Here is a 22,053-nt window from a genome sequence, read left to right as displayed (position 1 = left end):
ATGCAATGTCCCTACAGTTACTACCCTTTGTAATCACACCACCTTTGCCAAAAACAGGGAAGCACAACTGGTTCCTCGCTCGATCAGACGACGGCAAAAGACTGATAATCATTCGGACACCTGAGCCGGAAAAGTTATATTGCAAAAACCCCACTGTATACAAGCACCGTCAAATACGTGAGTATCCAGACAGTGGTTGTTACGTCTATGAGTAGGATACCAGCTTGTTGGGGCCTTCAGGATTTTTTAGTTGGAGGCGGGTAAACAGCCTTGGTTCACACTCTTTGTTTCTCGGACTCAATTATCCGATTAACCAGGAGATCACCATTGGCAAGGACCTTGATGGCAGAGAGGCTCTGTTTGCTATGGAAAACTGTGTCTACACGACGAGCCCATAGGAGTTCGGGAGCAAACTCCCCTGATTGTCAATGATACAGCCTGCAGCCAAAAGAAGGTGAGAATGACAAAGGCATCCGGATTAACTTTGATCCTTGGATGTCTCAATTACGACAGGAAATGATGTGGTTCAAGCCTTCAGTTTGATAGGTAATTGGGCTGTTGCGTCGAAAGGGTGGAGTACTGGTGTCTCCGGATCATTGGTCGCTGAAGCGGGGCTGCAAATTATGATGGTGTTGGATCTTCTCTTCGAATGACTTTGTTGTCTTTGTTGCTTGTTCTGGATGGGTAGTTCTTTCTTTTGTTATGCATATTCCTTGTCATTTGGTCATCCTCGTCTATGTCACTCTTACTATGTAATAGTTGGCTCTGTTTAGAATGTCATTCTCATCTGGACCACGAGAGTCTGAGCGCTACAGATGGGTGTGTTTTGGTGGTGTAGCAAGACTTCTTATGAACTATCATGTCTTGTTGTTTATGTCAGTAGTAGTCACTAGTCAGTGTTTGAATGTTGTATATATCGTTGTTTTGAACTGTTTATTGTCTCGAACTACTGGTGGGCTAAATGAGGGCATCACCATTCTCCAGTGTTCAGAGCGTATCTCCTTTTTTCAAGTTATATAATTTGAGCTCAGTGTCTTTTCGATGATGTACACTTGTTTGGGCCAGTGAGGTGTCGTTGAATATGGGCCGAGTAGTAACGCAATGCCAAACATGTCAATTATGACTCTCAGGCCGGGCTCTCAAAAGATCCTCAAAAACAAGGTCGGGCTCTCCAAAAAAGAAAGAATAAGGACTCTTAGGCCGACATGTGGGCACCACCGGTGTTTTCGTGTGCTTGCGCGCCGAGAGCATATTGGCGCGTGTTCGAAATTCAAGCTACCTTTTCATCCCCAATCTCCCGCCCCTCCCCCACCTCTGGAATCTCGATTCCTACTCCAGTTCCCCCAAATCCCCCTCTTGTACTCCCTGTACTCAAGCTCACTATCATGTCGCCGGTCAACGCGGATCTCCGAGTCAGAGATCCTGAGGTCCGTCCTGCCTTCGGTCGCTGCATACTGTCGCTCAACAGTGGCATGGCGGCGCTTGACGACCAGTTTGCTAGCAAAGTGCTGATGGTAACCATCAACGGCGACCGGCCTCCCGTCTCGCCGGACGACCTTGTCAAAGCTCTTGGCATTGCGCACGGCATCCAAATAAGTGACTTGCTCGTCGAAGTCTGTCCGCCACCGGCTGATTTCTTCGTCAGGTTCCGGACAACTTTCGACTACAGTCGTGTGTTCGAATCTTCCCGGCATTTGTTCTGCGATGGCGCGCTGGTGAGCTTTGATCGGTGGCACCCAGGATGGGGCTCGATGCCCTCTGAGCTTGAGTTTTTAACAAAGCTTACCTTCCACGGCATGCCTCGACGTGCTTGGAACAGCGAGTCCATGAATGAGCTTATCAACGACCTTGGAGGTGAGCTCGTAAGTATGTTTGTTCCTCCAGACAGCTGGGCTCTGACGGTTATGGCATGGATGAAGAAGCCGTCCACCATACCGAAGGTGATTGGTGTTGAGATACCGGTGCAGGAACCGGGGTTGTACTATTCGTCGCCATCAAGGCCGCCACGGACCATTTTAGGGATGTACCTGTATCGAGTGTTCGTGCATGTCGAAGAAGTGGTCAATCCATCAATCGAAGTCCTGCCGCCGCCGCTGGTGCCAGGGTCCGTCGACGACGTCCATTACAGGAGTCAATGTCAGACTTTCCCCGTGTTTCTCGGAACGATGGATTGCACAGGGCCTACTCCATCACGCGGCGGAGGCCACTGCTTCTTTGGGAGAAGAGGCAGGGTTGGCTGCCTGGATGTGCTCTAATTTGAGGTAACAACTGAATCTTGTCAGATACTAGTTAAATCCAAGCTATGGGTGTGAAGCACTGATGTGCTAGTACATTTGATTGTGACCTGTTCTAATTTTGTACCTGAAATTTTTTTAGAAAGGGTTGTACGTCAACTTAATGTGCTAGCAGAACTTATTGTGTTGTCTGTCTGTTTTCTTTGCACAGCATTAAAGACGATGAAACGTTATGTACGAGTTCGTTGGTTTCAACATAGCCCTACCCGTAGCGATCCACTACTTCCATCCTGATTGTGCCGCTTGCGTGAAATTTTTGTATGCAAGTTCAGTGTGCTATGATGTTCTATATGATTGTGTCAACGATATAAGTTTTTACTGAGCATCAGCAATGCATATGGCTGAAAGATGTATTTACGAGCATCGACTGATGGGTCTCTCTCTCTCACACACACATACACACACGCACACACGCACACACGCACACACGCAAAAGTGGGACCCGTTGAATTATTTCCTTGCTCGTGACAGCTTTTAATTAGGTTCCACTGTAATCTAACTTTTTTCTTAAGTTATTAATTGAGCTCAGTGACTTCAAAAAGTTGTACAGAAGCCTTGTTTGGGCCTTTCCGACGTCACTGAATGTGGGCTGAGTAGCCATGTTAGGTTGTACTGTACTACACAGGCCTTTTTTCAACATCAGCAATGCAACTGGGCCGACAGTTGTACACAATATCCGGGTCAACTTGTTATTCTCCGCCCCGCTAGACTGCAAACTTTCCTAGGAGGTATGCATTAGGCTTAACAAGAAAATGGACTTTAAGAAATAATAAATGGGATGTAATTATAATAACTGGGCAGTAACTATAAAAAAATGCACCAAACACGTAATTAGTTTAAAAAATATATTATTTTTGGAATTTGGAATTTTTAATTTCATTACTTATTGCGCGCGCAATATTTCGTTGGATTTTAACATAATACAACTTTATTTTGAATTATATTTAATCTAACTAGAAATTTCGGATAAAAATATTTCGGATCCCATAAAAATGTGGGAATTTTTTTAATTATGTTTTGAGCGGTTGGTTGAAATTATTAATCGTTGTCCTAGCTAGAAAATGGGTTGTACTTTTAACAAACTGTAAATGGGCTGTAGTAAATTCCATTAGAATTAAAAAATGGGTTGTACATTCTTACAAATCGCAAATGGGCTATATGTTCTCTGCCACACACTTGTGGGCCTTCTAAGTTGACGCGTCCCCTAAAAAAACTAAGTTGACACGTATGCAAGGCTTTGTCAACAACATACGGTTCTGGCAGTTGTGGCCATTGGATGTCCATCCAACGGATGTCGTGCTTCTTCTTCAATCTCGGATATTCTTGCTTCAGCCGCCCAAAAAATGATTCCTCCCCCTGACATCTGGGGCGCACCGTTTCGGAGGCTGGCCTGTGGGCCTACTAAGTTGACGCGTACCAAGGGCTTTGTCAACTTAGTCAATATAAACGATTCTAGCTGCAGTGACCGTACGATGTCCATCCAACGGCCGTAGTGCTTCTTCAACCTCTGGTCTTCTTGCTCCAGTCGCCCAAAACAGCGCCGGTCGTGTCGCGTGATCCTGCCTCCCGTGGCCGGCTGTGATGCCGCGGAGGCCTCACCGCCCCCTACTACTCCCACCGCTGGCCAGGCCATCCCTCTACTCACCCACACCCCCTGTTATTCCACGGCGACGGCAGCCTCACACCGCAGCCAAACCAGTGAACCCTCCTCCTCTCCGCGCGGGCTTCCACTGTCGCGTCTTCCCCGGCTCCGCGTCGTCCCCTTCCTAGGCCTCGCCGTCGTCCACCGCCCTGGTGCTCTCGGCGCGGCGTGGTCAACATGGTCAAGGAACGGCTTCCATCGGACGTGGACTGTATGTGGAGAGGCTGACAGCTGGGTCCACGACGGCAGCAAGGAAGTGCCTCCTTATTACGCGGAAAATAATGATTCATCCACCTGAAAGCAGGGACCCACCGGACGGGCCACCATATTCTGTGAAAAAAAATGTTTCCCCCTGACTGCTGGGACCCACCGGACGGGCCACCGTATTGCGCAAAAAAAACGTTCCCCCCGCTGTCAGCTCGGACCCACCGGAAGTGCCTCCTTATTACGCACAAAAAATGAATACTCCCCCTGCTGGTTGGGACCCACCTTGGTGGGAGACTGACTTGTGGGCCTACTAAGTTGACGGGGACGGAGTGCTTTGTCAACTTAGTCAATATGAACGATTCTAGCTCCAGTGACCGTATGATGTCCATCCAATGGCCGTAGTGCTTCTTCAACCTCTGGTCTTGTTGCTCCAGCCGCCCAAAGCAGCGCCGGTCGTGCCGCGTGCTCCTGCCTCCCGTGGCCGGCTGTGCCGCCGCGGAGGCCTCACCGCCCCCTACTATTCCCACCTCTGGCCAGGCCATCCCTCTACTCACCCACACCCCCTGTTATTCTGCGGCGACGGCAGCCTCACACCGCAGCGAACCAGTGAACCCTCGTACTCCTCTACGCGAGGGCATCCACTGCCGCGTCTTCCTGGCTCCGCGTCGTCCCCTTCCTAGGCTCGCCGTTGTCCACCGCCCTGGTGCTCTCGGCACGGCATGGTCAACGTGGTCAAGGAACGGCTTCCATCAGACGTGGACTGTACATGGAGAGGCTGACAGCTGGGTCCACGGCCGCAGCAAGGAAGTGCCTCCTTATTACGCGCAAAATAATTATTCCTCCACCTGACAGCGGGGACCCACCGGACGGGCCACCGTATTTCGCAAAAAAAACATTTCCCCCTGACTGCTAGGACCCACCAGCTACATCTTCACATGCAAGGAAGTGCGTCCGGGCAAAAAAAATGATTCGCCCCCCTGGCTGTTGGGACCCACCAGCTACATCTTCGCACGCAAGGAAGTGCCTGACAGTCAGGACCCACCTGGTCGAAGCGTACATAGCATTGTCATTCTGGTCGCGAACGTGTACGTACATACTGGTCAATGTAGAGGCGCGCATGTGTCATAGTAGAGGCGCGCACATAGCATGTACACGTACATACAGCGGCCAGGGTGCAAGAAAGTAAATACGGCCACGTACGTACATACGCGTGGGGTCTCGAACGCCTACTCACGCGTACGTACGGCCAGGGCTCATGTACATGGCTGGGTCGGACGGAGAAACAGTGTCGTCGTCGTGTTCATGGGGAGCCAACCGGCTGGGTCAGAACGGAATGCGTCGTCGTGTTCATCGGGAGGGCTTGGACGGAACAGCCGATGGAAACGAGGCCTGGCGTACTGCAGAACGGAGGAAACGGCCTTGTGTTCGACCGGCCACATTCGAAACGGGATCCTGTTCATCGGGAGGGGTCTGGCGTACCGTAAAACGGAGGAAACGGACCTCCTACGATCGAAACGGGGGTCCTGTTGATCGGGAGGGGTGTGGCGTACCGCAAAATGGAGGAAACGGACTTGTGTTGGAGCGCTACAGTCGAAACAGGGTTCCTGTTCATCAGGAGGGGTGTGGCGTACCGCAAAACGGGACTCCACAGGATACTGTTCATCTCCACCGTCGACCCCCTCCAGCCTCCATGGGCTACTGTTCATCCACCGTCGACCTCCTCCAGCCTCCACCTGCGACTGTTCATCCACAGGCTCCTGTTCATCCAGCCTCCACCGCGCGCTACTCCACTAGCTACTGCTCAACCAGCCCTCTCCACGGGCTCCTGTTCAACCACCCCTCCACGGGCTACTGTTCATCCAGCCCTCCACCGTCTACTGTTCATCCAGCCCTCCACGGGGTGGTCCTGTTCATCCTGCCCTCCACGCGGTCCTGTTCATCCAGCCCCAACCGGCTCGATCGATCGGTGTCTTGTTCATCCAGAGGCAACACCATGGGGTCCTGTTCATCCACCCCCACCGGGAACTGTTCATCCAAACCCCCCCCCCAGCAATGCTCACTGTTCATCCAGAGGCAGCATCGATCGGCTTCAGTTAGCAGCAGTAGCGACGGAATCGCTCGATCGGGTTCAGTTAACACCCATCGATCGATCGCTTGGGTTCAGTAACGCGTAGCCTGCAGTGCAATCGCTCGGGTTCAGTTAGAGCCCAACGCCTCGCACCCACGCGCGTGCGTGTACGAGAGAAACGAGCATCGCTCGGCCCCGACCACCCACCGTAACCGGGAACACCCCGATATTTTCCTCGCCCTCGCTTCTACCACGGTTTTTTCCGTCATGGACGACCCAAAGAATGTCATGCAGTTGCGTCTCCGGCCCACCCAGAACGAAAAGCCCATTTTCTGTCATGATTTTTTGTCATAGAAGCAGGACCCCACCACATCTATGAGGATACCGGGTTTTGTCACAATTATCATCATAGAAGTGTCATAAGTATGACAGAAAAAAAATTGTTGGGCCCAAAATGTCACGGATGTGTCTTTTTTTTGTAGTGAAAGCTCACGTTAAAAAAAGTGGAAGAACATAGGGCATGTTTGGTTCCCAGCCTAAGGTTGCCACGTCTAACCTTAGTCATGCCACAACATCTTAGACATGTGTTTGGTTCATTGCCACGCTTGTGGCTTGCCACACTTCTATAGTTATATGGTCCACAAGTCATAGGCTCAATTTTTTGCCAAATCTTGCCACACTTGTGGTGGCCATAGCCACACTTTTTGTGGCAGCCACACTTTGCCTAAGGTTAGTTGTGGCAAAGGGGCTGTTTGGTTCTAGGCCTAGCATTGCCACACTTTGCCACACATTTTTGCCAAGCTTGCCTAAGGTTAGTTCATCAAAATGAGAGCCACAAGTTGGCAAGCCTAAGAATAGCCACAATGGGTAGTAACATAGACAAGTAACATGCATATGTTACTAGCTTATGTTACTACCTCTATAGTGGGGAGTAACATATGTGTGGTAATATGCAACACTTCGTTTATTAGGCTATAGACTCATCTTGCCTTGATATGTGTGATGTTACTCATACTACTAGTAACTAGCTATGTTACCACATGCCTCTCTTTCTTCATTTATTGCTTTCCACATCATATATTTTATATAGATATGTGTGATGTTACTACCTATGTTACTCCCACTATGGGTAGTCTAAGGGAATATTGCCTTATTTTTTGTGTGTATGCCATGTGGGGTCCAAGTGTGGCTTGACTAAGGTGTGGCTTGAACCAAATACTCACTTCATAGATTCTATCCTCATATATTCCCGACGACCGAGAAGGAGCAAGGAACCTCGCGGTAGAGCGTCTGCACTCATAATATTTTATATTACTCCCTCCGTCCAGGTGAATAAGTCATCTTTGGTTGTGCACCATGACCAAGAAGGAGGGAAAAACAAGAGAACTTAATGTTTATTTGCTAATTAATAGCATTGCATGCAATGAACTAACCACTGCATGTCATGTTTGGTAGTCTCGAGTCATTGAAAACATGCACGCCCACATATCTTATTGGTTGATATGTCGAGAAACAAGAATGTTTATTTGCTAATTAATAGCATTACATGCACGCCCGACGACCGAGAAGGAGCAAGGAACCTCGTGGTGGAGCGTCTACACTCATAATATTTTATATTATTCAGTGATATAAAATCAACCAATCATCTCCACAGTAGACCGGAAGAGTATGTAACACGGCAGCCCAATGTAGTTACATCATAGTACATGGCTAACCCATGCTATCACCATATTTCTTAGCCTCCGTGCGACACCTAGGTCTAGTAATCCAGCAGCCCGTATCGCTTCTCGCTCCTCGTCTCTCTAAAAGTGCGGCGGGCTGGCGTTTTTGCCGTCTATTGAGGTCGGTTAACTCATCACATGTTAGCGACATGCCAAGAGCATTCTAAAAAATTTACTGTACTCTATTGTTATGCCAAGAAGAGGAAGCACTTTGACCGACAGACCAAACGAGACAGGTGTGCCGTGCCGTGAGTGGGTCTAGTTTCTCGTTTTGAACTTGTTTGGTGTAGTAGTAACACTTGGTTTTGACTATTGATAAGATTTAATATGGGGCCTAATGTATTCTTCGAGGATGCCTTTGACTATTGATAAGATTTTATATAATTTGAAAATTATATCATTCGAAGATCCTTTCATGTTCTGTTTAAAAAAAGATCCTTTCACGTACGAATTTGACTGTATGCTTTGAGCAACTTGCATGTCCTATACTGCTCCTGTTTGGATACTCTAACTTAGCTAGAGGTTAGACTAACTCATGAGTAACCCTGAACTAACTGTAGCCAAAGAGGTGTTTGGGTGACAGGGTTAGATTGACAATAAATGCACTTGATGGAGAGAGAAAAGTGATTTTTCAATGGGCCCAATGAGAACTATCTCCATTTAGCACCTCTTGGGTGGGATATATTTTTTTGGTGGGTTCGGTGCAACTTACTCCAATTTAACCCTCATGCTTGGATACTTTAGGGCTATTTGAGCCCCAACTATCTCAAACTAACTCTAACCCATGGATCCAAACAGGGCCAAAGTTAGTCTCGAAAAACGCATTAAGCCCTATATACCTGGACAGATGGAGTACATGATACTAGCAAACGCTCACCATTAGTAGTAGTTCATTGGTTGGTTTCGATTTTTGATTTAGTTGCTGTGTTGCTACCGTCCAATATTCGCGTGTGGTTGTTTCTAGAGTAAAAAAAGGAGGTACTAGTACTTACTGTGGGAAAGGTGAAGTGATGGTTGCTTCGCGCGAGCAACTTATTACTCTGGGAATATGGGAGTACCAGCGGATTCAACGAACAGAGAAATGATGGTTGCTTCGTCCGAGCAACTTACTGTGGCGAAGGTGGGGCTCTGTGATTTGACTACTCACTAGTCATTACTACTCCGGTGCAACGACCGGGCGCATCTTTCCCTGCAGTTGTGCACTCAATGTTGCTGCATGGCAGGTGGAGCCAGATGAAGGATGTCCCACATGTCGCCGAAACGAAGTTGAATTGTTTCTGGCATTGCTATCAATCCTTCAGGATTTGTTTATATGTACGCATAATTTTAATGAAATTGTACTGTGATGCTATGAAGGTTTCAACTTTGGTTCCCGCAAGAAAAAAAGGTTTCAACTTAGGATTCATGTGTCCTCTTGCCTCAAGATTATCTCGTTACAACATCCCATCAAATACAAATGAAACTACCATGGCTGCTAATGCATCTCAATGGTTCACAGATCAGCGCCAATATTCACATCACAACTGAAGACAAAGTTGTGAGAAGGTGGACAAATAAAGAAAAATATATAATTGATCGATGTTGTTCGTAGGCATGGCTCCATTTCCTGGGCACAGTGTTCATTGGTTGGCAGCTAGTTTCACCCAGCTCTGTAGCCAAAAAAGAGGTGTATGGAGGACATCACAATCCGATCATTTTGTGCAGCTCCACTAAAATCGAGCTGACCATCCCTGTTTGCAAAGATATTCAGTCAGTGTGATTACAATAATAGTGGAACTAGATGATGAAACATAACACGCACAAATAGAAGCCGGTCACCTCCGCGATCTCTCTTTAGGACTAACTACTTGTTGGAGAAGATTAGGGACGGAGTTGGATGAGGAGGATAGAAAAACCAATCTCCCTTTCTGCAGTCCCACAAAAATGTAAAAATGTTGCCCGTGTGACATTTTGGCGGAACTGCACAAACACTCTTAAGAAAAAAGTGATTTGTGCAGTTCACCAAAAGGTCGCAATAGCAACGAGGTGAAATGGACAGCCCTGTTTGCAAAAAGAGTTAGAAAGGAAACAATTACGGCCCAATAACACGAGTTGAAGACACATACGCCGACAAAAAAGAAACATATTCCATGTAATAAGGGAAAGATAGCAGAATGGTGGTTTATCAAAAATGGTTTGAGGACGAGATTGCAAGATGGAAAGTACGCCAGCCGAGATACGTTTTAAGCAAACAACTAAAGAAGATCCACATGCAACAACGTGGGAAGATGGGCAGTGGAGCAAGGCCGGAGGAAGCTGTACTTGAGGGTCGTCGGGATGAAACTAGGAGGGAGCCGGCGGCCGGGATCTGCCCATACTGCGGCAGCGAGCAAGTGGTGAAGGCCCTGCCGCGCCGGAGCTTGGTCAGAGAGAACGGCGGGTACCGCAGATCGGGACGTGCTGCCTCAACGTCGCCGAACGGAGAAACGATGCACATCCTCCCTTTCCGCCGGCGGACGGGATGCGTCCGGATCACTTGGTAGAGGCCACCGCCGCCTGTGTGAGATGGTGTGACGAGAGACAAACCCCGACAGGCAGGCTCCGTTGTATATAGTGGGGCAGATTTTTCCATTTTCCCCATGACAATCGTTTTATATTCTGTACGTGCCATTGAGGAATATATAACTTTATTTTAATACTAACACGTCAAGTCGAACTTTGTTCCATCTACGCGTGGTACATGACCCTCCTTCGAGTAAACAACCGCACCACGCGTCAAATTATCACGTGGGCTGCCTCTTCATATAGAAACGAACTCCACCGTGTACCCGTGCGGGTGTGGCCGGGAACGAGACATGAGTACGTGTGTCCTGCATGCACCTCTTCTTTAGGTGCAGTTACGTACGTGGGTGGGTGTGAGAGAGATGGTTTGTGCGAAACAGAGGCAATGTGTGGATGATATCTCAAACAAAAAACGTAACATACGCAATGTGTGTGAAATAGAGTCATGGATATATCATATATAGAGGGAGCGATCCACGAGAAGAGAGTGGAGGGATCATCGGCGTGAGATATCGATAGAATCGAAAACAGGGATGAAGTGTGTGGCTGCGCGATCGATAAAGAGTGCCATCGAATTTGTGTTTGACCACGTCAAAGATACAGGGCGGCTGGCCTATTGGAATTTGAGAGGGGAGAGGTGCAGTTTTTTCTGTGGCATGGATACCTACGTACAATGTTCGAATATCGGTGTGGGGGGGAGGGGGCAGAGACCTAACTATAGAGAGGTAGATCGACTAGTATATGTGTGGAGAAGGAGAGAGACCTAGCTATGTATTGAGGGAGATCAATCATCATCCATGCATATGTGTAGCGAGGAATAAGGTTGGGAGAAAGACAAAGGTAGAGTGTCGCAGGGTTGGTGGTGGAGTGGCGTCTCACAAATGGTGGGAGAGGCCTGCTAGACAAACGGTGAGCCAGCACATGTTTCCTCCGGCCAATGACAATTTTACACGTGGAAAATCCTCATTGGACCGGGTTGTTAATGGGTTATCGGATCCAAAACTGGACTCGATAGCTTAACGGCGACCCGTTATGGTGGATGCCACGTGTCGGTCACCCTTGACGAAAGCACTTCTATGACGCGTGATTTATCGTCATGGAAGTGGACACTTCCGTGATGATAATTTTGGTAATGTCATGGAACACTTCTACGACAGCACCGGTATGACTATCTTGATTCTGTCATAAAATCGTCATGGATGTACATGCATGACAGAAAACGTGACCTATTGTGACAAGCACGTATCATCACAGAAGTGTATTTTTTTGTAGTGTCAACGATGCGCGTCGGAAATGGTTACAAGGTTGATGTGATTGCCATCGGCACGCTACCTCTACATCTTCCTTCGGGATTAGTTTTAGACCTCAATAATTCTTATTTGGTGCCCGCGTCGAGCATGAACATTATATCTGGATCATATTTATTGCGAGACGTTCATTCATTTAGATCGGAGAATAATGGTTGTTCTATTTATATGAGTAATATCTTTTATGGTCATGCACCCTGATGAGTGGTCTATTCTTGTTGAATCTCGATCGCGGTGATACACATATTCATAATATTGATGCCAAAAGATGCAAAGTTGATAACGATAGTGCAACATACTTGTGGCACTACCGTTTAGGTCATATTGGTGTAAAGCGCATGAAGAAACTCCATACAGATGGACTTTTGGAATCACTTGATTATGAATCATTTGATACTTGCGAACCATGCCTCATGGGCAAGATGACTAAAACTCCGTTCTCCGGAACAATGGAGCGAGCTAAAGACTTATTGGAAATAATACATACCGATGTATGCGGTCCGATGAGTGTTGAAGCACGCGGCGGGTATCGTTATTTTCTGACCTTCACAGATGATTTGAGTAGATATGGGTATATCTACTTGATGAAACACAAGTCTGAAACATTTGAAAAGTTCAAAGAATTTTAGAGTGAAGTGGAGAATCATCGTAACAAGAAAATAAAGTTTCTACGATTTGATCGCGGAGGCGAATATTTGAGTTATGAGTTTGGCCTTCATTTAAAACAATGTGGAATTGTTTCACAACTCACGCCACTTGGAACATCACAGTGTAATGGTGTGTCTGAACGTCGTAACCGTACTTTATTAGATATGGTGCGTTCTATGATGTCTCTTATCGATTCACCACTATCGTTTTGAGGTTATGCATTAGAGACAGTCGCATTCGCGTTAAATAGGGCACCATCTAAATCCGTTGAGACGACACCGTATGAACTGTGGTTTGGCAAGAAACCTAAGCTATCATTTCTTAAAGTTTGGGGTTGCGACACTTATGTCAAAAGGCTTCAGCGAAACAATTGGGTACACCTTCTACCACAGATCTGAAGGCAAGATCTTTGCTACCAAGAATGGATCCTTTCTAGAGAAGGAGTTTTTCTCGAAAGAAGTGAGTGGGAGGAAAGTAGAACTTGATGAGGTAATTGTACCTTCTCTCGAATTGGAAAGTAGCTCATCACAGAAAACCGTTCCCGTGATGCCTACACCAACTAGAGAGGAAGCTAATGATGATGATCATGAAACTTCAGATCAAGTTACTACTGAACTTCGTAGGTCAACCAGAGCACGATCCGCACCAGAGTGGTACGATAATCCTGTTCTGTAAGTCATGTTACTAGATCAAGGCGAACCTACGAACTATGAAGAAGCTATGATGAACCCCGATTCCGAGAGATGGCTTGAGGCCATGAAATCTGAGATAGGATCCATGTATGAGAAAAAGTGTGGACTCTGGTGGACTTGCCCGATGATCGACAAGCCATAGAAAATAAATGGATCTTCAAGAAGAAGACTGGCGCCGATGGTAATGCTACTGTCTACAAAGCTCGACTTGTCGCGAAAGGTTTTTAACAAGTTCAAGGAGTTGACTACGATGAGACTTTCTCACCCAAAGCGATGCTTAAGTCTATCCGAATCATGTTAGCAATTGTTGCATTTTATGATTATGAAATCTGGCAAATGGACGTCAAAACTGCATTCCTCAATGGATTTCTTAAAGAAGAGTTGTATATGATGCAACCAAAAAGTTGGGTATTACTCTTTGGAGGCACAAACCTGGGTAAATTCCTTGTGCAACCTCCGCTTTGAGAGTTCCAGCTACGCGAGGACGGATACCGAGGGATCTGACAGTTTTCTACACTGTCGAAGAGGTTTTGAAAGTGTTTAAGATAAAAACAGAAAAAGTTTTGGTAAAACTAGGAAAGTCACATAGTACCCTAGAAGGCACCGGAAGGTCCGTGAACCTTCTAGAAAAATCTTGTAAGGCGTTATGGGGTTGCTCCCTTGGCTGGCCAAGTGGGGGCAGCCACATGGGCCCATTAGTGGGGTGCACCCCACATGCCTTGCAGGCCAGGGCAAAGGGGTGGCAGTCAGGGTTTAGGGCGTGTTCCTCCTTGGTGCGGTCGACCCTAGGGGAGGGAGACTCTCCTGCAAGGCACTTCCCCGCACCTATATATAGTGGAGGGGGTGGCCCCTCAATTCCATATGAATTCCTAGCGGTGCCCTGTCCCTTTCTCTCTGCATATTCTCCACCATTGCCGCAAGGCTATTGCATCTCCTAGTCTCCGGTAGCTCTTCGTCCTGGATGGCGAAGCCTTGTTGGATCGGTGATTCCGTATGCGTGGATACCAACAGAGGGATCATACCTTTGATCCTCGAACGAGAGAAATTCTCGCGACTGGGAGGTTTGAACCTAGTTGCGGGAATCTACAACATCTTTGCCAACCTCTTCTCTTTGTTTCATCTTTGGTAAAGATCATATCTAAACTCTTTGCATCTTCATAGTGATATTGTTTTTTTATAGGTATGATTTTTTCATTTTCTACCGTGTTTTCCAAAAAAAATGGGTGTCCTTGGTACGCGGGGTGATGCCCCTCCCGACCCTAAGCACGGCCAGGGATCTTGTCATTGCCTAGGAGCAACGACCAAGTCTGATATTGATTCCCTTCGTGTCACCTCCGTCGATTGCTGTCACCCTGTATCATCTCCATCGCCTCCCACTCCTTGATAAGAGGAGGAGGAAGGGATTCATCTAGAGTTAGAATGGGACAAAAGGCAAACATGGATTACTTGAGGGGAGAGGACAAACACGGGGTGATGCCCCGGGTAGAGCTACATGGGTATTTGGGTTTACAAATGTACACCCATTATTTTTGCAAGAAACGTTGGCTATTCATGCATAAGACACATTGTCGGTGTCAAAACTGGCGGATCTCGGGTATGGGGTCCCGAACTGTGCGTCTAAGGTTGATGGTAATAGGAGACGGGGGACACAATGTTTACCCAGGTTCGGGCCCTCTCTATGGAGGTAATACCCTACCTCCTGCTTGATTGATCTTGATGAATATGAGTATTACAAGAGTTGATCTACCACGAGATCGTAATGGCTAAAACCCTAGAAGTCTAGCCTGTATGACTACGATTATGATTATTCGCCTCTACAGACCTAGCCCTCCGGTTTATATAGACATCGGAGGGAACTAGGGTTACATAAAGTCGGTTACAGAGAAAGGAATCTTCATTATTTGGTCGCCAAGCTTGCCTTCCACGCCAAGGAAAGTCCCATGCATCCGGACATGGGTAGAGCCTTCGGTCTTTGTATCTTCACAGCCCATCAGTCCGGCCCATGGCTAACAGGCCGGACGCCCGAGGACCCCTTAGTCCAGGACTCCCTCAGTAGCCCCCGAACCAGACTTCAATGACGAGGTGTCTGGCGCGCAGATTGTCTTCGGCATTGCAAGGCGGGTTCCTTCTCCGATGACTTCAAAGTGATGTATTCGGCTTTCCATTTAATGCCGTACCCCTCAGCTTCTGCGTATCAACAATTTCAGCTTTCACGTATCGAGCGAATGTGAGAAGTCAGGGTGTTTTTACACATGACACCCCGGCCCTGTAAGGAGGAGTGTCTATTTAAAGAGATTGGATCTCAGATCCATTCAGCACCACGCAGAAAAATCCTCAGAGCTTGCTAGGAAAGACCACTCCAACATGGCTAGCGCTCCCAGCTCTTCCTCCCGTCCCTGCGTCCCAGAAAAAGGCGATTGGGAGAAATGTTCCGTATCCCACGGTTAGCTAGTGAAGCTGCAAACACAGGGATTTCTTCCCCCCGCGGATCTGGTCCCTGTTCGGCCTGGATTGACCTCCTTCAATGGCGAGGCCCAGGCGGAGAATTTCCCCAACCCATCTGGGGAGGAGCGAGTGTGCTTCGTCCCTTATCTGCTAAGAGGTGTCGGATTTCCAATTCATCCATTCCTCCGAGGGCTTCTGGAGTATTATGGCCTCCAACTGCACAACTTCACTCCCGCCTCTATCCTGCATATTGCGGGTTACGTTGCTCTTTGTGAGCTGCTCCTGGGTTGTGCGGCCCATTTTGAATTGTGGAGAAAGTTGTTCTGTCTCGTCCCACGTAACCACGAGGGATCCATATTTGAAGTGGGCGGAGCCGAGGTATGGCGCATCGCCGAGACCGGATACCTGTCTGGCACACCAAAGAAAGCATCTGAAGAATGGCCTTCCGAATGGTTCTATATCGAGGATGTCGCACTTCCTGACCCAGTTCGGAGGGGTCTTCCCGAGTTCACAAGCGTTCCTTTGAAGAAACGCCACAGCTGCCGCCCTCGAAGCCTCGAGGAGGAAGATAGTGCGGAAGTTCATCAACTCATGAGCAAGATAAAAACGCTTGCCCAGTCCGGATTATCAATAGTCGAGGTAATGGCGACTTCCATAGTACGGGGGGTTCAACCACTCCAATACAGAGGGCTTCCCATGTGGCACTACAATGGGGAGGATGACGCCTCCTGCTGTGGCCGAAAGGGTCCGGACACCCCCGCCGCTTTGGCCAAAATATTGGGCAAACTGTTCAAAGGGGGGGAAGAGGAATTTCTTCGTATCAAGCGCGGAGATGGATTTTCCATGTACAATCCTCCTAGCTGGGCAAGTCCCAACCCCTCTACTCTACTCACTCCACTCCCTGAGCCACTTTCAATGAATATTAATCTGTCCATTTATAACAGCAATGGCGAAAGATCTCCGAGGGGCTTCACAGCCCCGCCCCGCAGCCAGAGGGCCACAACTGGGACCTTGACCCTGGATTCGAAGAGGATCCATATATATTCGTGGTGCTCCAGGATGGGGTGTTTAACCAGGCGAGCTATGACGGCACGGAAGTGGCCATCACCGCCGACTATCCCGGTCTTCTCCCTGCTTCGCACGTAAGTAATCAGGAGACATTTCCTCCGAAAGAGTTCCCTCATTCTACCTCACCCACCACATTGTCTTGTGCTCAAAAGGGGAGGCGTTCGGCGCGCCATGCTACCCCAGAGGCTGCTCCAAAGAGGGCGGCCCCCACGCCGGGCAAGCATTCGAAGAGGAAGGCAAACGAAGGCACGGTCGAGCCTTCATCGAAGAGTTATGGATTTGTAAATATGTCCCTTGGCAGTCGCATCCAACTGTGACTTTTTCGTTTGTCCTGTATCAGGAAAAGAGTTTGCCGGACTATGTCCGGGGGTCCGGCCGGTCATACTCCCAACAGCCGGGATCCAGATCTTGCCGCAAAGACAGGGGCTGATACGGGGGCGAGGCCGGATTGTCCTTCGGCAGAGGATTCGGATGATGTATCCGTCACAAACTCGGAAGTGGAGAGCGCCATGAATCATCGGCGCCGGAGGGCCGTTCAACGCGACCCCAGCTTTACCAAAGAGGCATTCAATGCCTGCAGCTCGGCTGATGCATACATCCGAGCTGCTCGAGACGGGCTTAACAGAGCCACAGACCAGCATTTGAAAGATATGCAGGTAAGTTTGCATTGTCAAATATGATAATTATATACCAGTAGCCCCCGAGACTTGAAGCAGTTGATACAACTGATTTAAGGATCGTTGTATAGCCAGGTGCTTACGGAGAAGAACAACCTGTTGTCTCGAGAGCTAGAAAAGTGTCGGACACAGCTAACTGTTGTTACCGCCGAACTGGAGAAATCCAAGAAGGCATCACCTGGTAATGTTCCCCTTCGTCGAGAAAACATAATTATGTACCGGCAATGCTAAAACTGTTGCTCATCTTATAGCAGGATCATCAGATCAACTAAAGGAGCAACTGAAAGCCACCCAAGTGGGAGAACAAGAAGCCAAAATACTACTGGCCGCGGGCGAACGTGTGCTGACACAAGTCAGAGATGAGAAAAACAAGCTGCAGGATGCCCACACCCAGCTGGGCGAAGAACTGAAAGATGTACAGGCCCAGTTGGCTGATTCCGTGAAGGAAAATAAGAGGCTGCGCGGTGGCATATTTGGTATGTGGTCACACTTACCTCCGTGTAGTTCGGAGATGAAAGGGACTGACAGAATTATATCTGTAGGTATGCTGACCGGCCGTCCCGAAGAGGAGATGTCCGGAATCTCGGGCGATCTGCTACAAGAGCTGTCGCAAATGCATGAGCAAGCTCGGCAGGTGATGCAAAGTGTTGCCAAGGCTTTATGGCCATCCGCCTCCCCTCCAGAAAGGATGGAGGAGCTTATACAGCTATTCAAGGGAGCGCGGCGACGCTTCTGATTATGGAAGATATCGGCCTGCCGGGAAGGTACACGAGAAGCCTGGGCCATGGTGAAAACACGGTATACCAAGCTTGATCCAAATCATATGGCTCGGGTCGGACCTCTAGGGTCGGACGGGAAAGAAATTCCCGTGAATTTGGTATATGACCAAGTAGAAGTAGTCGCCAGATATTCCCAACAGGATTGTAAGTTAGACATCCTGTTAGACGGTATAGAGGAGGAAATTTATGAGTCCAAGTGACTATGTACTTTCCTTGACGTATTTGTCCCTAGCCGATTGTAAAACGATTGTCATGGCAGACCTTTTCGCTTCGACCTCTGGACCCGAAGGTGCAGAGTGTTTCCGAATACCTGAGCGGCAAAATATACCGAGGTACGCGTGGAAACCAGGCGTAGGGGTCATAGTTGCTTGAACAGACAAGTTGTATCCGGCTAGCTATGTTATATTGCATTGTGATTGTAAGAAACATCTTCCAGAGAGAATAGTTCCGTTAAGGGTTCCTTTCCCTGGGTATACATGTGTTAATGTGCATGTCTGAACTGTGATTGAAAAAATCGCAGTATATTCAACATCTGGGGGTTCATATTTTAACGGCTGTAAAAACATCTTTAGTTCGCCGACCGAATATTCCCTTAACGGAACTAATGGGAACGTAGGGCATAAGCACAGGAGCCAGGCAATCCAGCTTGGCCAAAACTTAAGTCATATTGATGCATATAATGGCGAAGGAAAGGTACATATGGGGAAAACACGCATATGTGATGAGCTTGATGCTCGAAAAATAACAATAATAAGCTTCTGTCAAAGAAGCCCCCAGGTATAATTGACGTACATATTTGAGGATGTGTATGTCACAAGTGCACGGTTTAGCCGCACGAAAAGCTTTAAGGCTAAAAAGGAAAAAGCGAAAAGAGAGGAAAAAGTAATGGAAACAATAGGGAGAAGGAGACGAACAAAGAGTTCGACGCTAGGCATAGAATCTTCGTAGTCTGGCCGCGTTCCATGGGTTCGGCTCTAGGCGATTGTCTGACGCATCACGCAGGCGGTACGCTCCTCCGGTGAGAACTTCGTCAATGATGAAGGGACCCTCCCACTTGGGCATGAGTTTGTCCTTTTTCTTCTCCGGCAGGCGTAGAACAAGTTCGCCAACATTATAAGTCTTGGCCCTCACTTCTCTACTTTGATACCTGCGAGCCTGCTGTTGATAAAATGTGGAACGGGCTTTTGCAACATCGCGCTCCTCCTCTAGGGCATCTAAGTTGTCCTGCCGATCAAGCTCGACCTCTCTCTCTTCGTACATGTGCACTCGAGGTGAGTCATGAATAATGTCGCAGGGTAACACAGCCTCTGCGCCGTGCACCATGAAGAAAGGTGTATATCCGGTAGTGCGATTGGGCATGGTCCGCAGCCCCCAGAGTACGGAGTCGAGCTCCTCAACCCAGTGCTTGTCTGATTCTTTCAAAGATTGCACCAGTCTAGGCTTGATGCCGCTCATAATAAGACCATTGGCTCGTTCGACTTGGCCGTTTGTTTGCGGGTGATAGATGGAGGCGTAATCGAGCTTAATGCCCAGATTGGCGCACCAGTTTTTCACCTCATCGGCTGTGAAATTGGAGCCGTTATCGGTGATGATGCTATGTGGGACACCATAACGGTGTACAATGCCGGATATAAAGTCTATCACTGGTCCGGCTTTGGCCGTTTTAACTGGTTTGGCCTCTATCCACTTAGTGAATTTATCCACCATGACCAGCCGATATTTTTTCTTATGGCTTCCTCCTTTAAGGGGTCCAACCATATCAACCCCCAGACCGCAAAAGGCCAAGTGATGGGGATTGTTTGCAGAGCGGTGGGTGGCATATGGCTCTGGTTGGCGAAAAGCTGGCATCCGACGCAACGTTGGACAAGGTCCTGTGCGTCTGCTCGGGCCGTCGGCCAATAGAAACCTGTACGGAAAGCCTTGCTTACAAGGGCCCGAGCCGCAGCGTGGTGACCACCGAGACCGGCATGAATTTCAGCCAAGAGCTGCCGCCCCTCTTCCTCGGAGATACATCTTTGGAGTACTCCGGTAGCGCTTTTCCTGTAGAGTTCTCCGTCGTGAACCTTGTAGGCTTTCGAACGCCGGACAATGCGGCGAGCCTCATTCTGATCCTCAGGGAGTTCTCGCCTATTAAGGTAGGCCAAGAAGGGTTTGGTCCATGGGGCAATGACTGCCATGATGAGATGGGCCGACGGCGTTATTTCGGTGGCTGAGCCCCCGATGGTGTCAGTGTGTTCGGAATCTGGGGAAGTGGTCGAATCCGGACTGGTGTTGCCGCTCTCCCCTTGCCACACCACGGAAGGCTTAAAAAGCCTTTCCAGAAAGATATTCGATGGGACGGGGTCGCGCTTGGCGCCGATGCGAGCAAGGACATCCGCCGCTTGATTGCTTTCTCGAGCCACATGATGGAACTCGAGCCCCTCGAATTGAGCTGACATTTTGAGAACGGCATTACGGTAAGCTGCCATCTTTGGATCTTTGGCGTCGAAATCTCCATTTATTTGAGATATTGCGAGGTTTGAGTCCCCGCGCACTTCCAGGCGTTGTATGCCCATGGAGACAGCCATCCGAAGACCATGCAATAAGGCCTCGTATTCGGTTGCGTTATTGGAGTCTGTGTATAATATTTGGAGTACGTACTGGACTACGTCTCCAGTGGGGGACGTTAAAATGATGCCCGCTCCTAACCCTGCCAGCATTTTGGAACCATCGAAATACATAACCCAGTTGGAATATGTGCCGTACTCTTTAGGGAGTTCGGCCTCTGTCCATTCGACGACGAAGTCCGCCAGTACTTGAGATTTAATGGCTCGACGCGGTTTGTATGTTATGTCGAATGGAAGGAGCTCAATGGCCCATTTGGCAATCCGGCCCGTAGCATCGCGGTTGTTTATTATGTCATTGAGTGGTACTTCAGAAGCCACCGTGATCGAACACCCCTGAAAGTAGTGTCGTAGCTTCCGTGATGCCATGAAGACCACGTATGCTATCTTTTGATGATGAGGGTACCGGGATTTGCATGGTGTGAGGACAGTGGATACGTAGTATACCAGCTTCTGAAGTGGGAATTTGTGTCCGTCCTACTCTCGCTCAACGACGAGCACGGCGTTCACCACCTGGTGTGTTGCCGATATGTATAATAACATGGGTTCCCCGACGCTCGGCGCGACCAGGATTGGGTTGCTCACTAGAAGGGCTTTTATTTCTTCCAGTCCGGTCGTTGCCGCATCCGTCCACTCGAAATGATTGGTGCGCCGGAGAAGGCGATAGAGTGGCAATGCCTTTTCTCCCAATCTGTAGATAAAGCGGCTTAAAGCTGCCACACATCCGGCGAGTTTTTGGACCTGTTTAAGGTCCGTTGGCGTAGCCAATTGTGACAAAGCTCGGATTTTGGCTGGATTTGCTTCAATTCCTCTATTGGAAACGATGAAGCCCAGCTGTTTTCCAGCGGGGACGCCGAAAACACACTTTTCCGGATTGAGCTTGATGTCGTATGCACGGAGGTTGTCGAATGTAAGACGTAAATCATCTATCAATGACTCGACGTGCCTGGTTTTGATGACGACGTCATCCACATATGCTTCAACTGTCTTGCCGATCTGTTTCTCCAGGCATGTTTGAATCATGCGTTGGTAGGTGGCGCCAGCGTTTTTGAGCCCGAAAGGCATAGTGTTGAAGCAGAAAGGCCCATATGGTGTAATGAATGTCGTTGCGGCTTGATCGGACTCCTTCATCTTGATTTGATGGTATCCGGAGTATGCGTCGAGGAAACACAGTGAGTCGTGTCCTGCGGTTGCGTCAATAATCTGATCGATGCGAGGGAGGGGGAAGGGATCCTTAGGGCAAGCCTTGTTGAGGTCTTTGAAATCGACGCATAGGCGCCAGGATTTATCTTTCTTTGGTACCATCACCAGGTTTGCTAGCCAGTCCGGGTGTTTTATTTCTCTGATGAATCCGGCTTCGA

The sequence above is a fragment of the Triticum aestivum genome, chromosome 5D, assembly GCF_018294505.1.
Source record: "Triticum aestivum cultivar Chinese Spring chromosome 5D, IWGSC CS RefSeq v2.1, whole genome shotgun sequence".
In the NCBI taxonomy this organism is placed as follows: domain Eukaryota; kingdom Viridiplantae; phylum Streptophyta; class Magnoliopsida; order Poales; family Poaceae; genus Triticum; species Triticum aestivum.
This window is presented reverse-complemented; position numbering follows the sequence as displayed.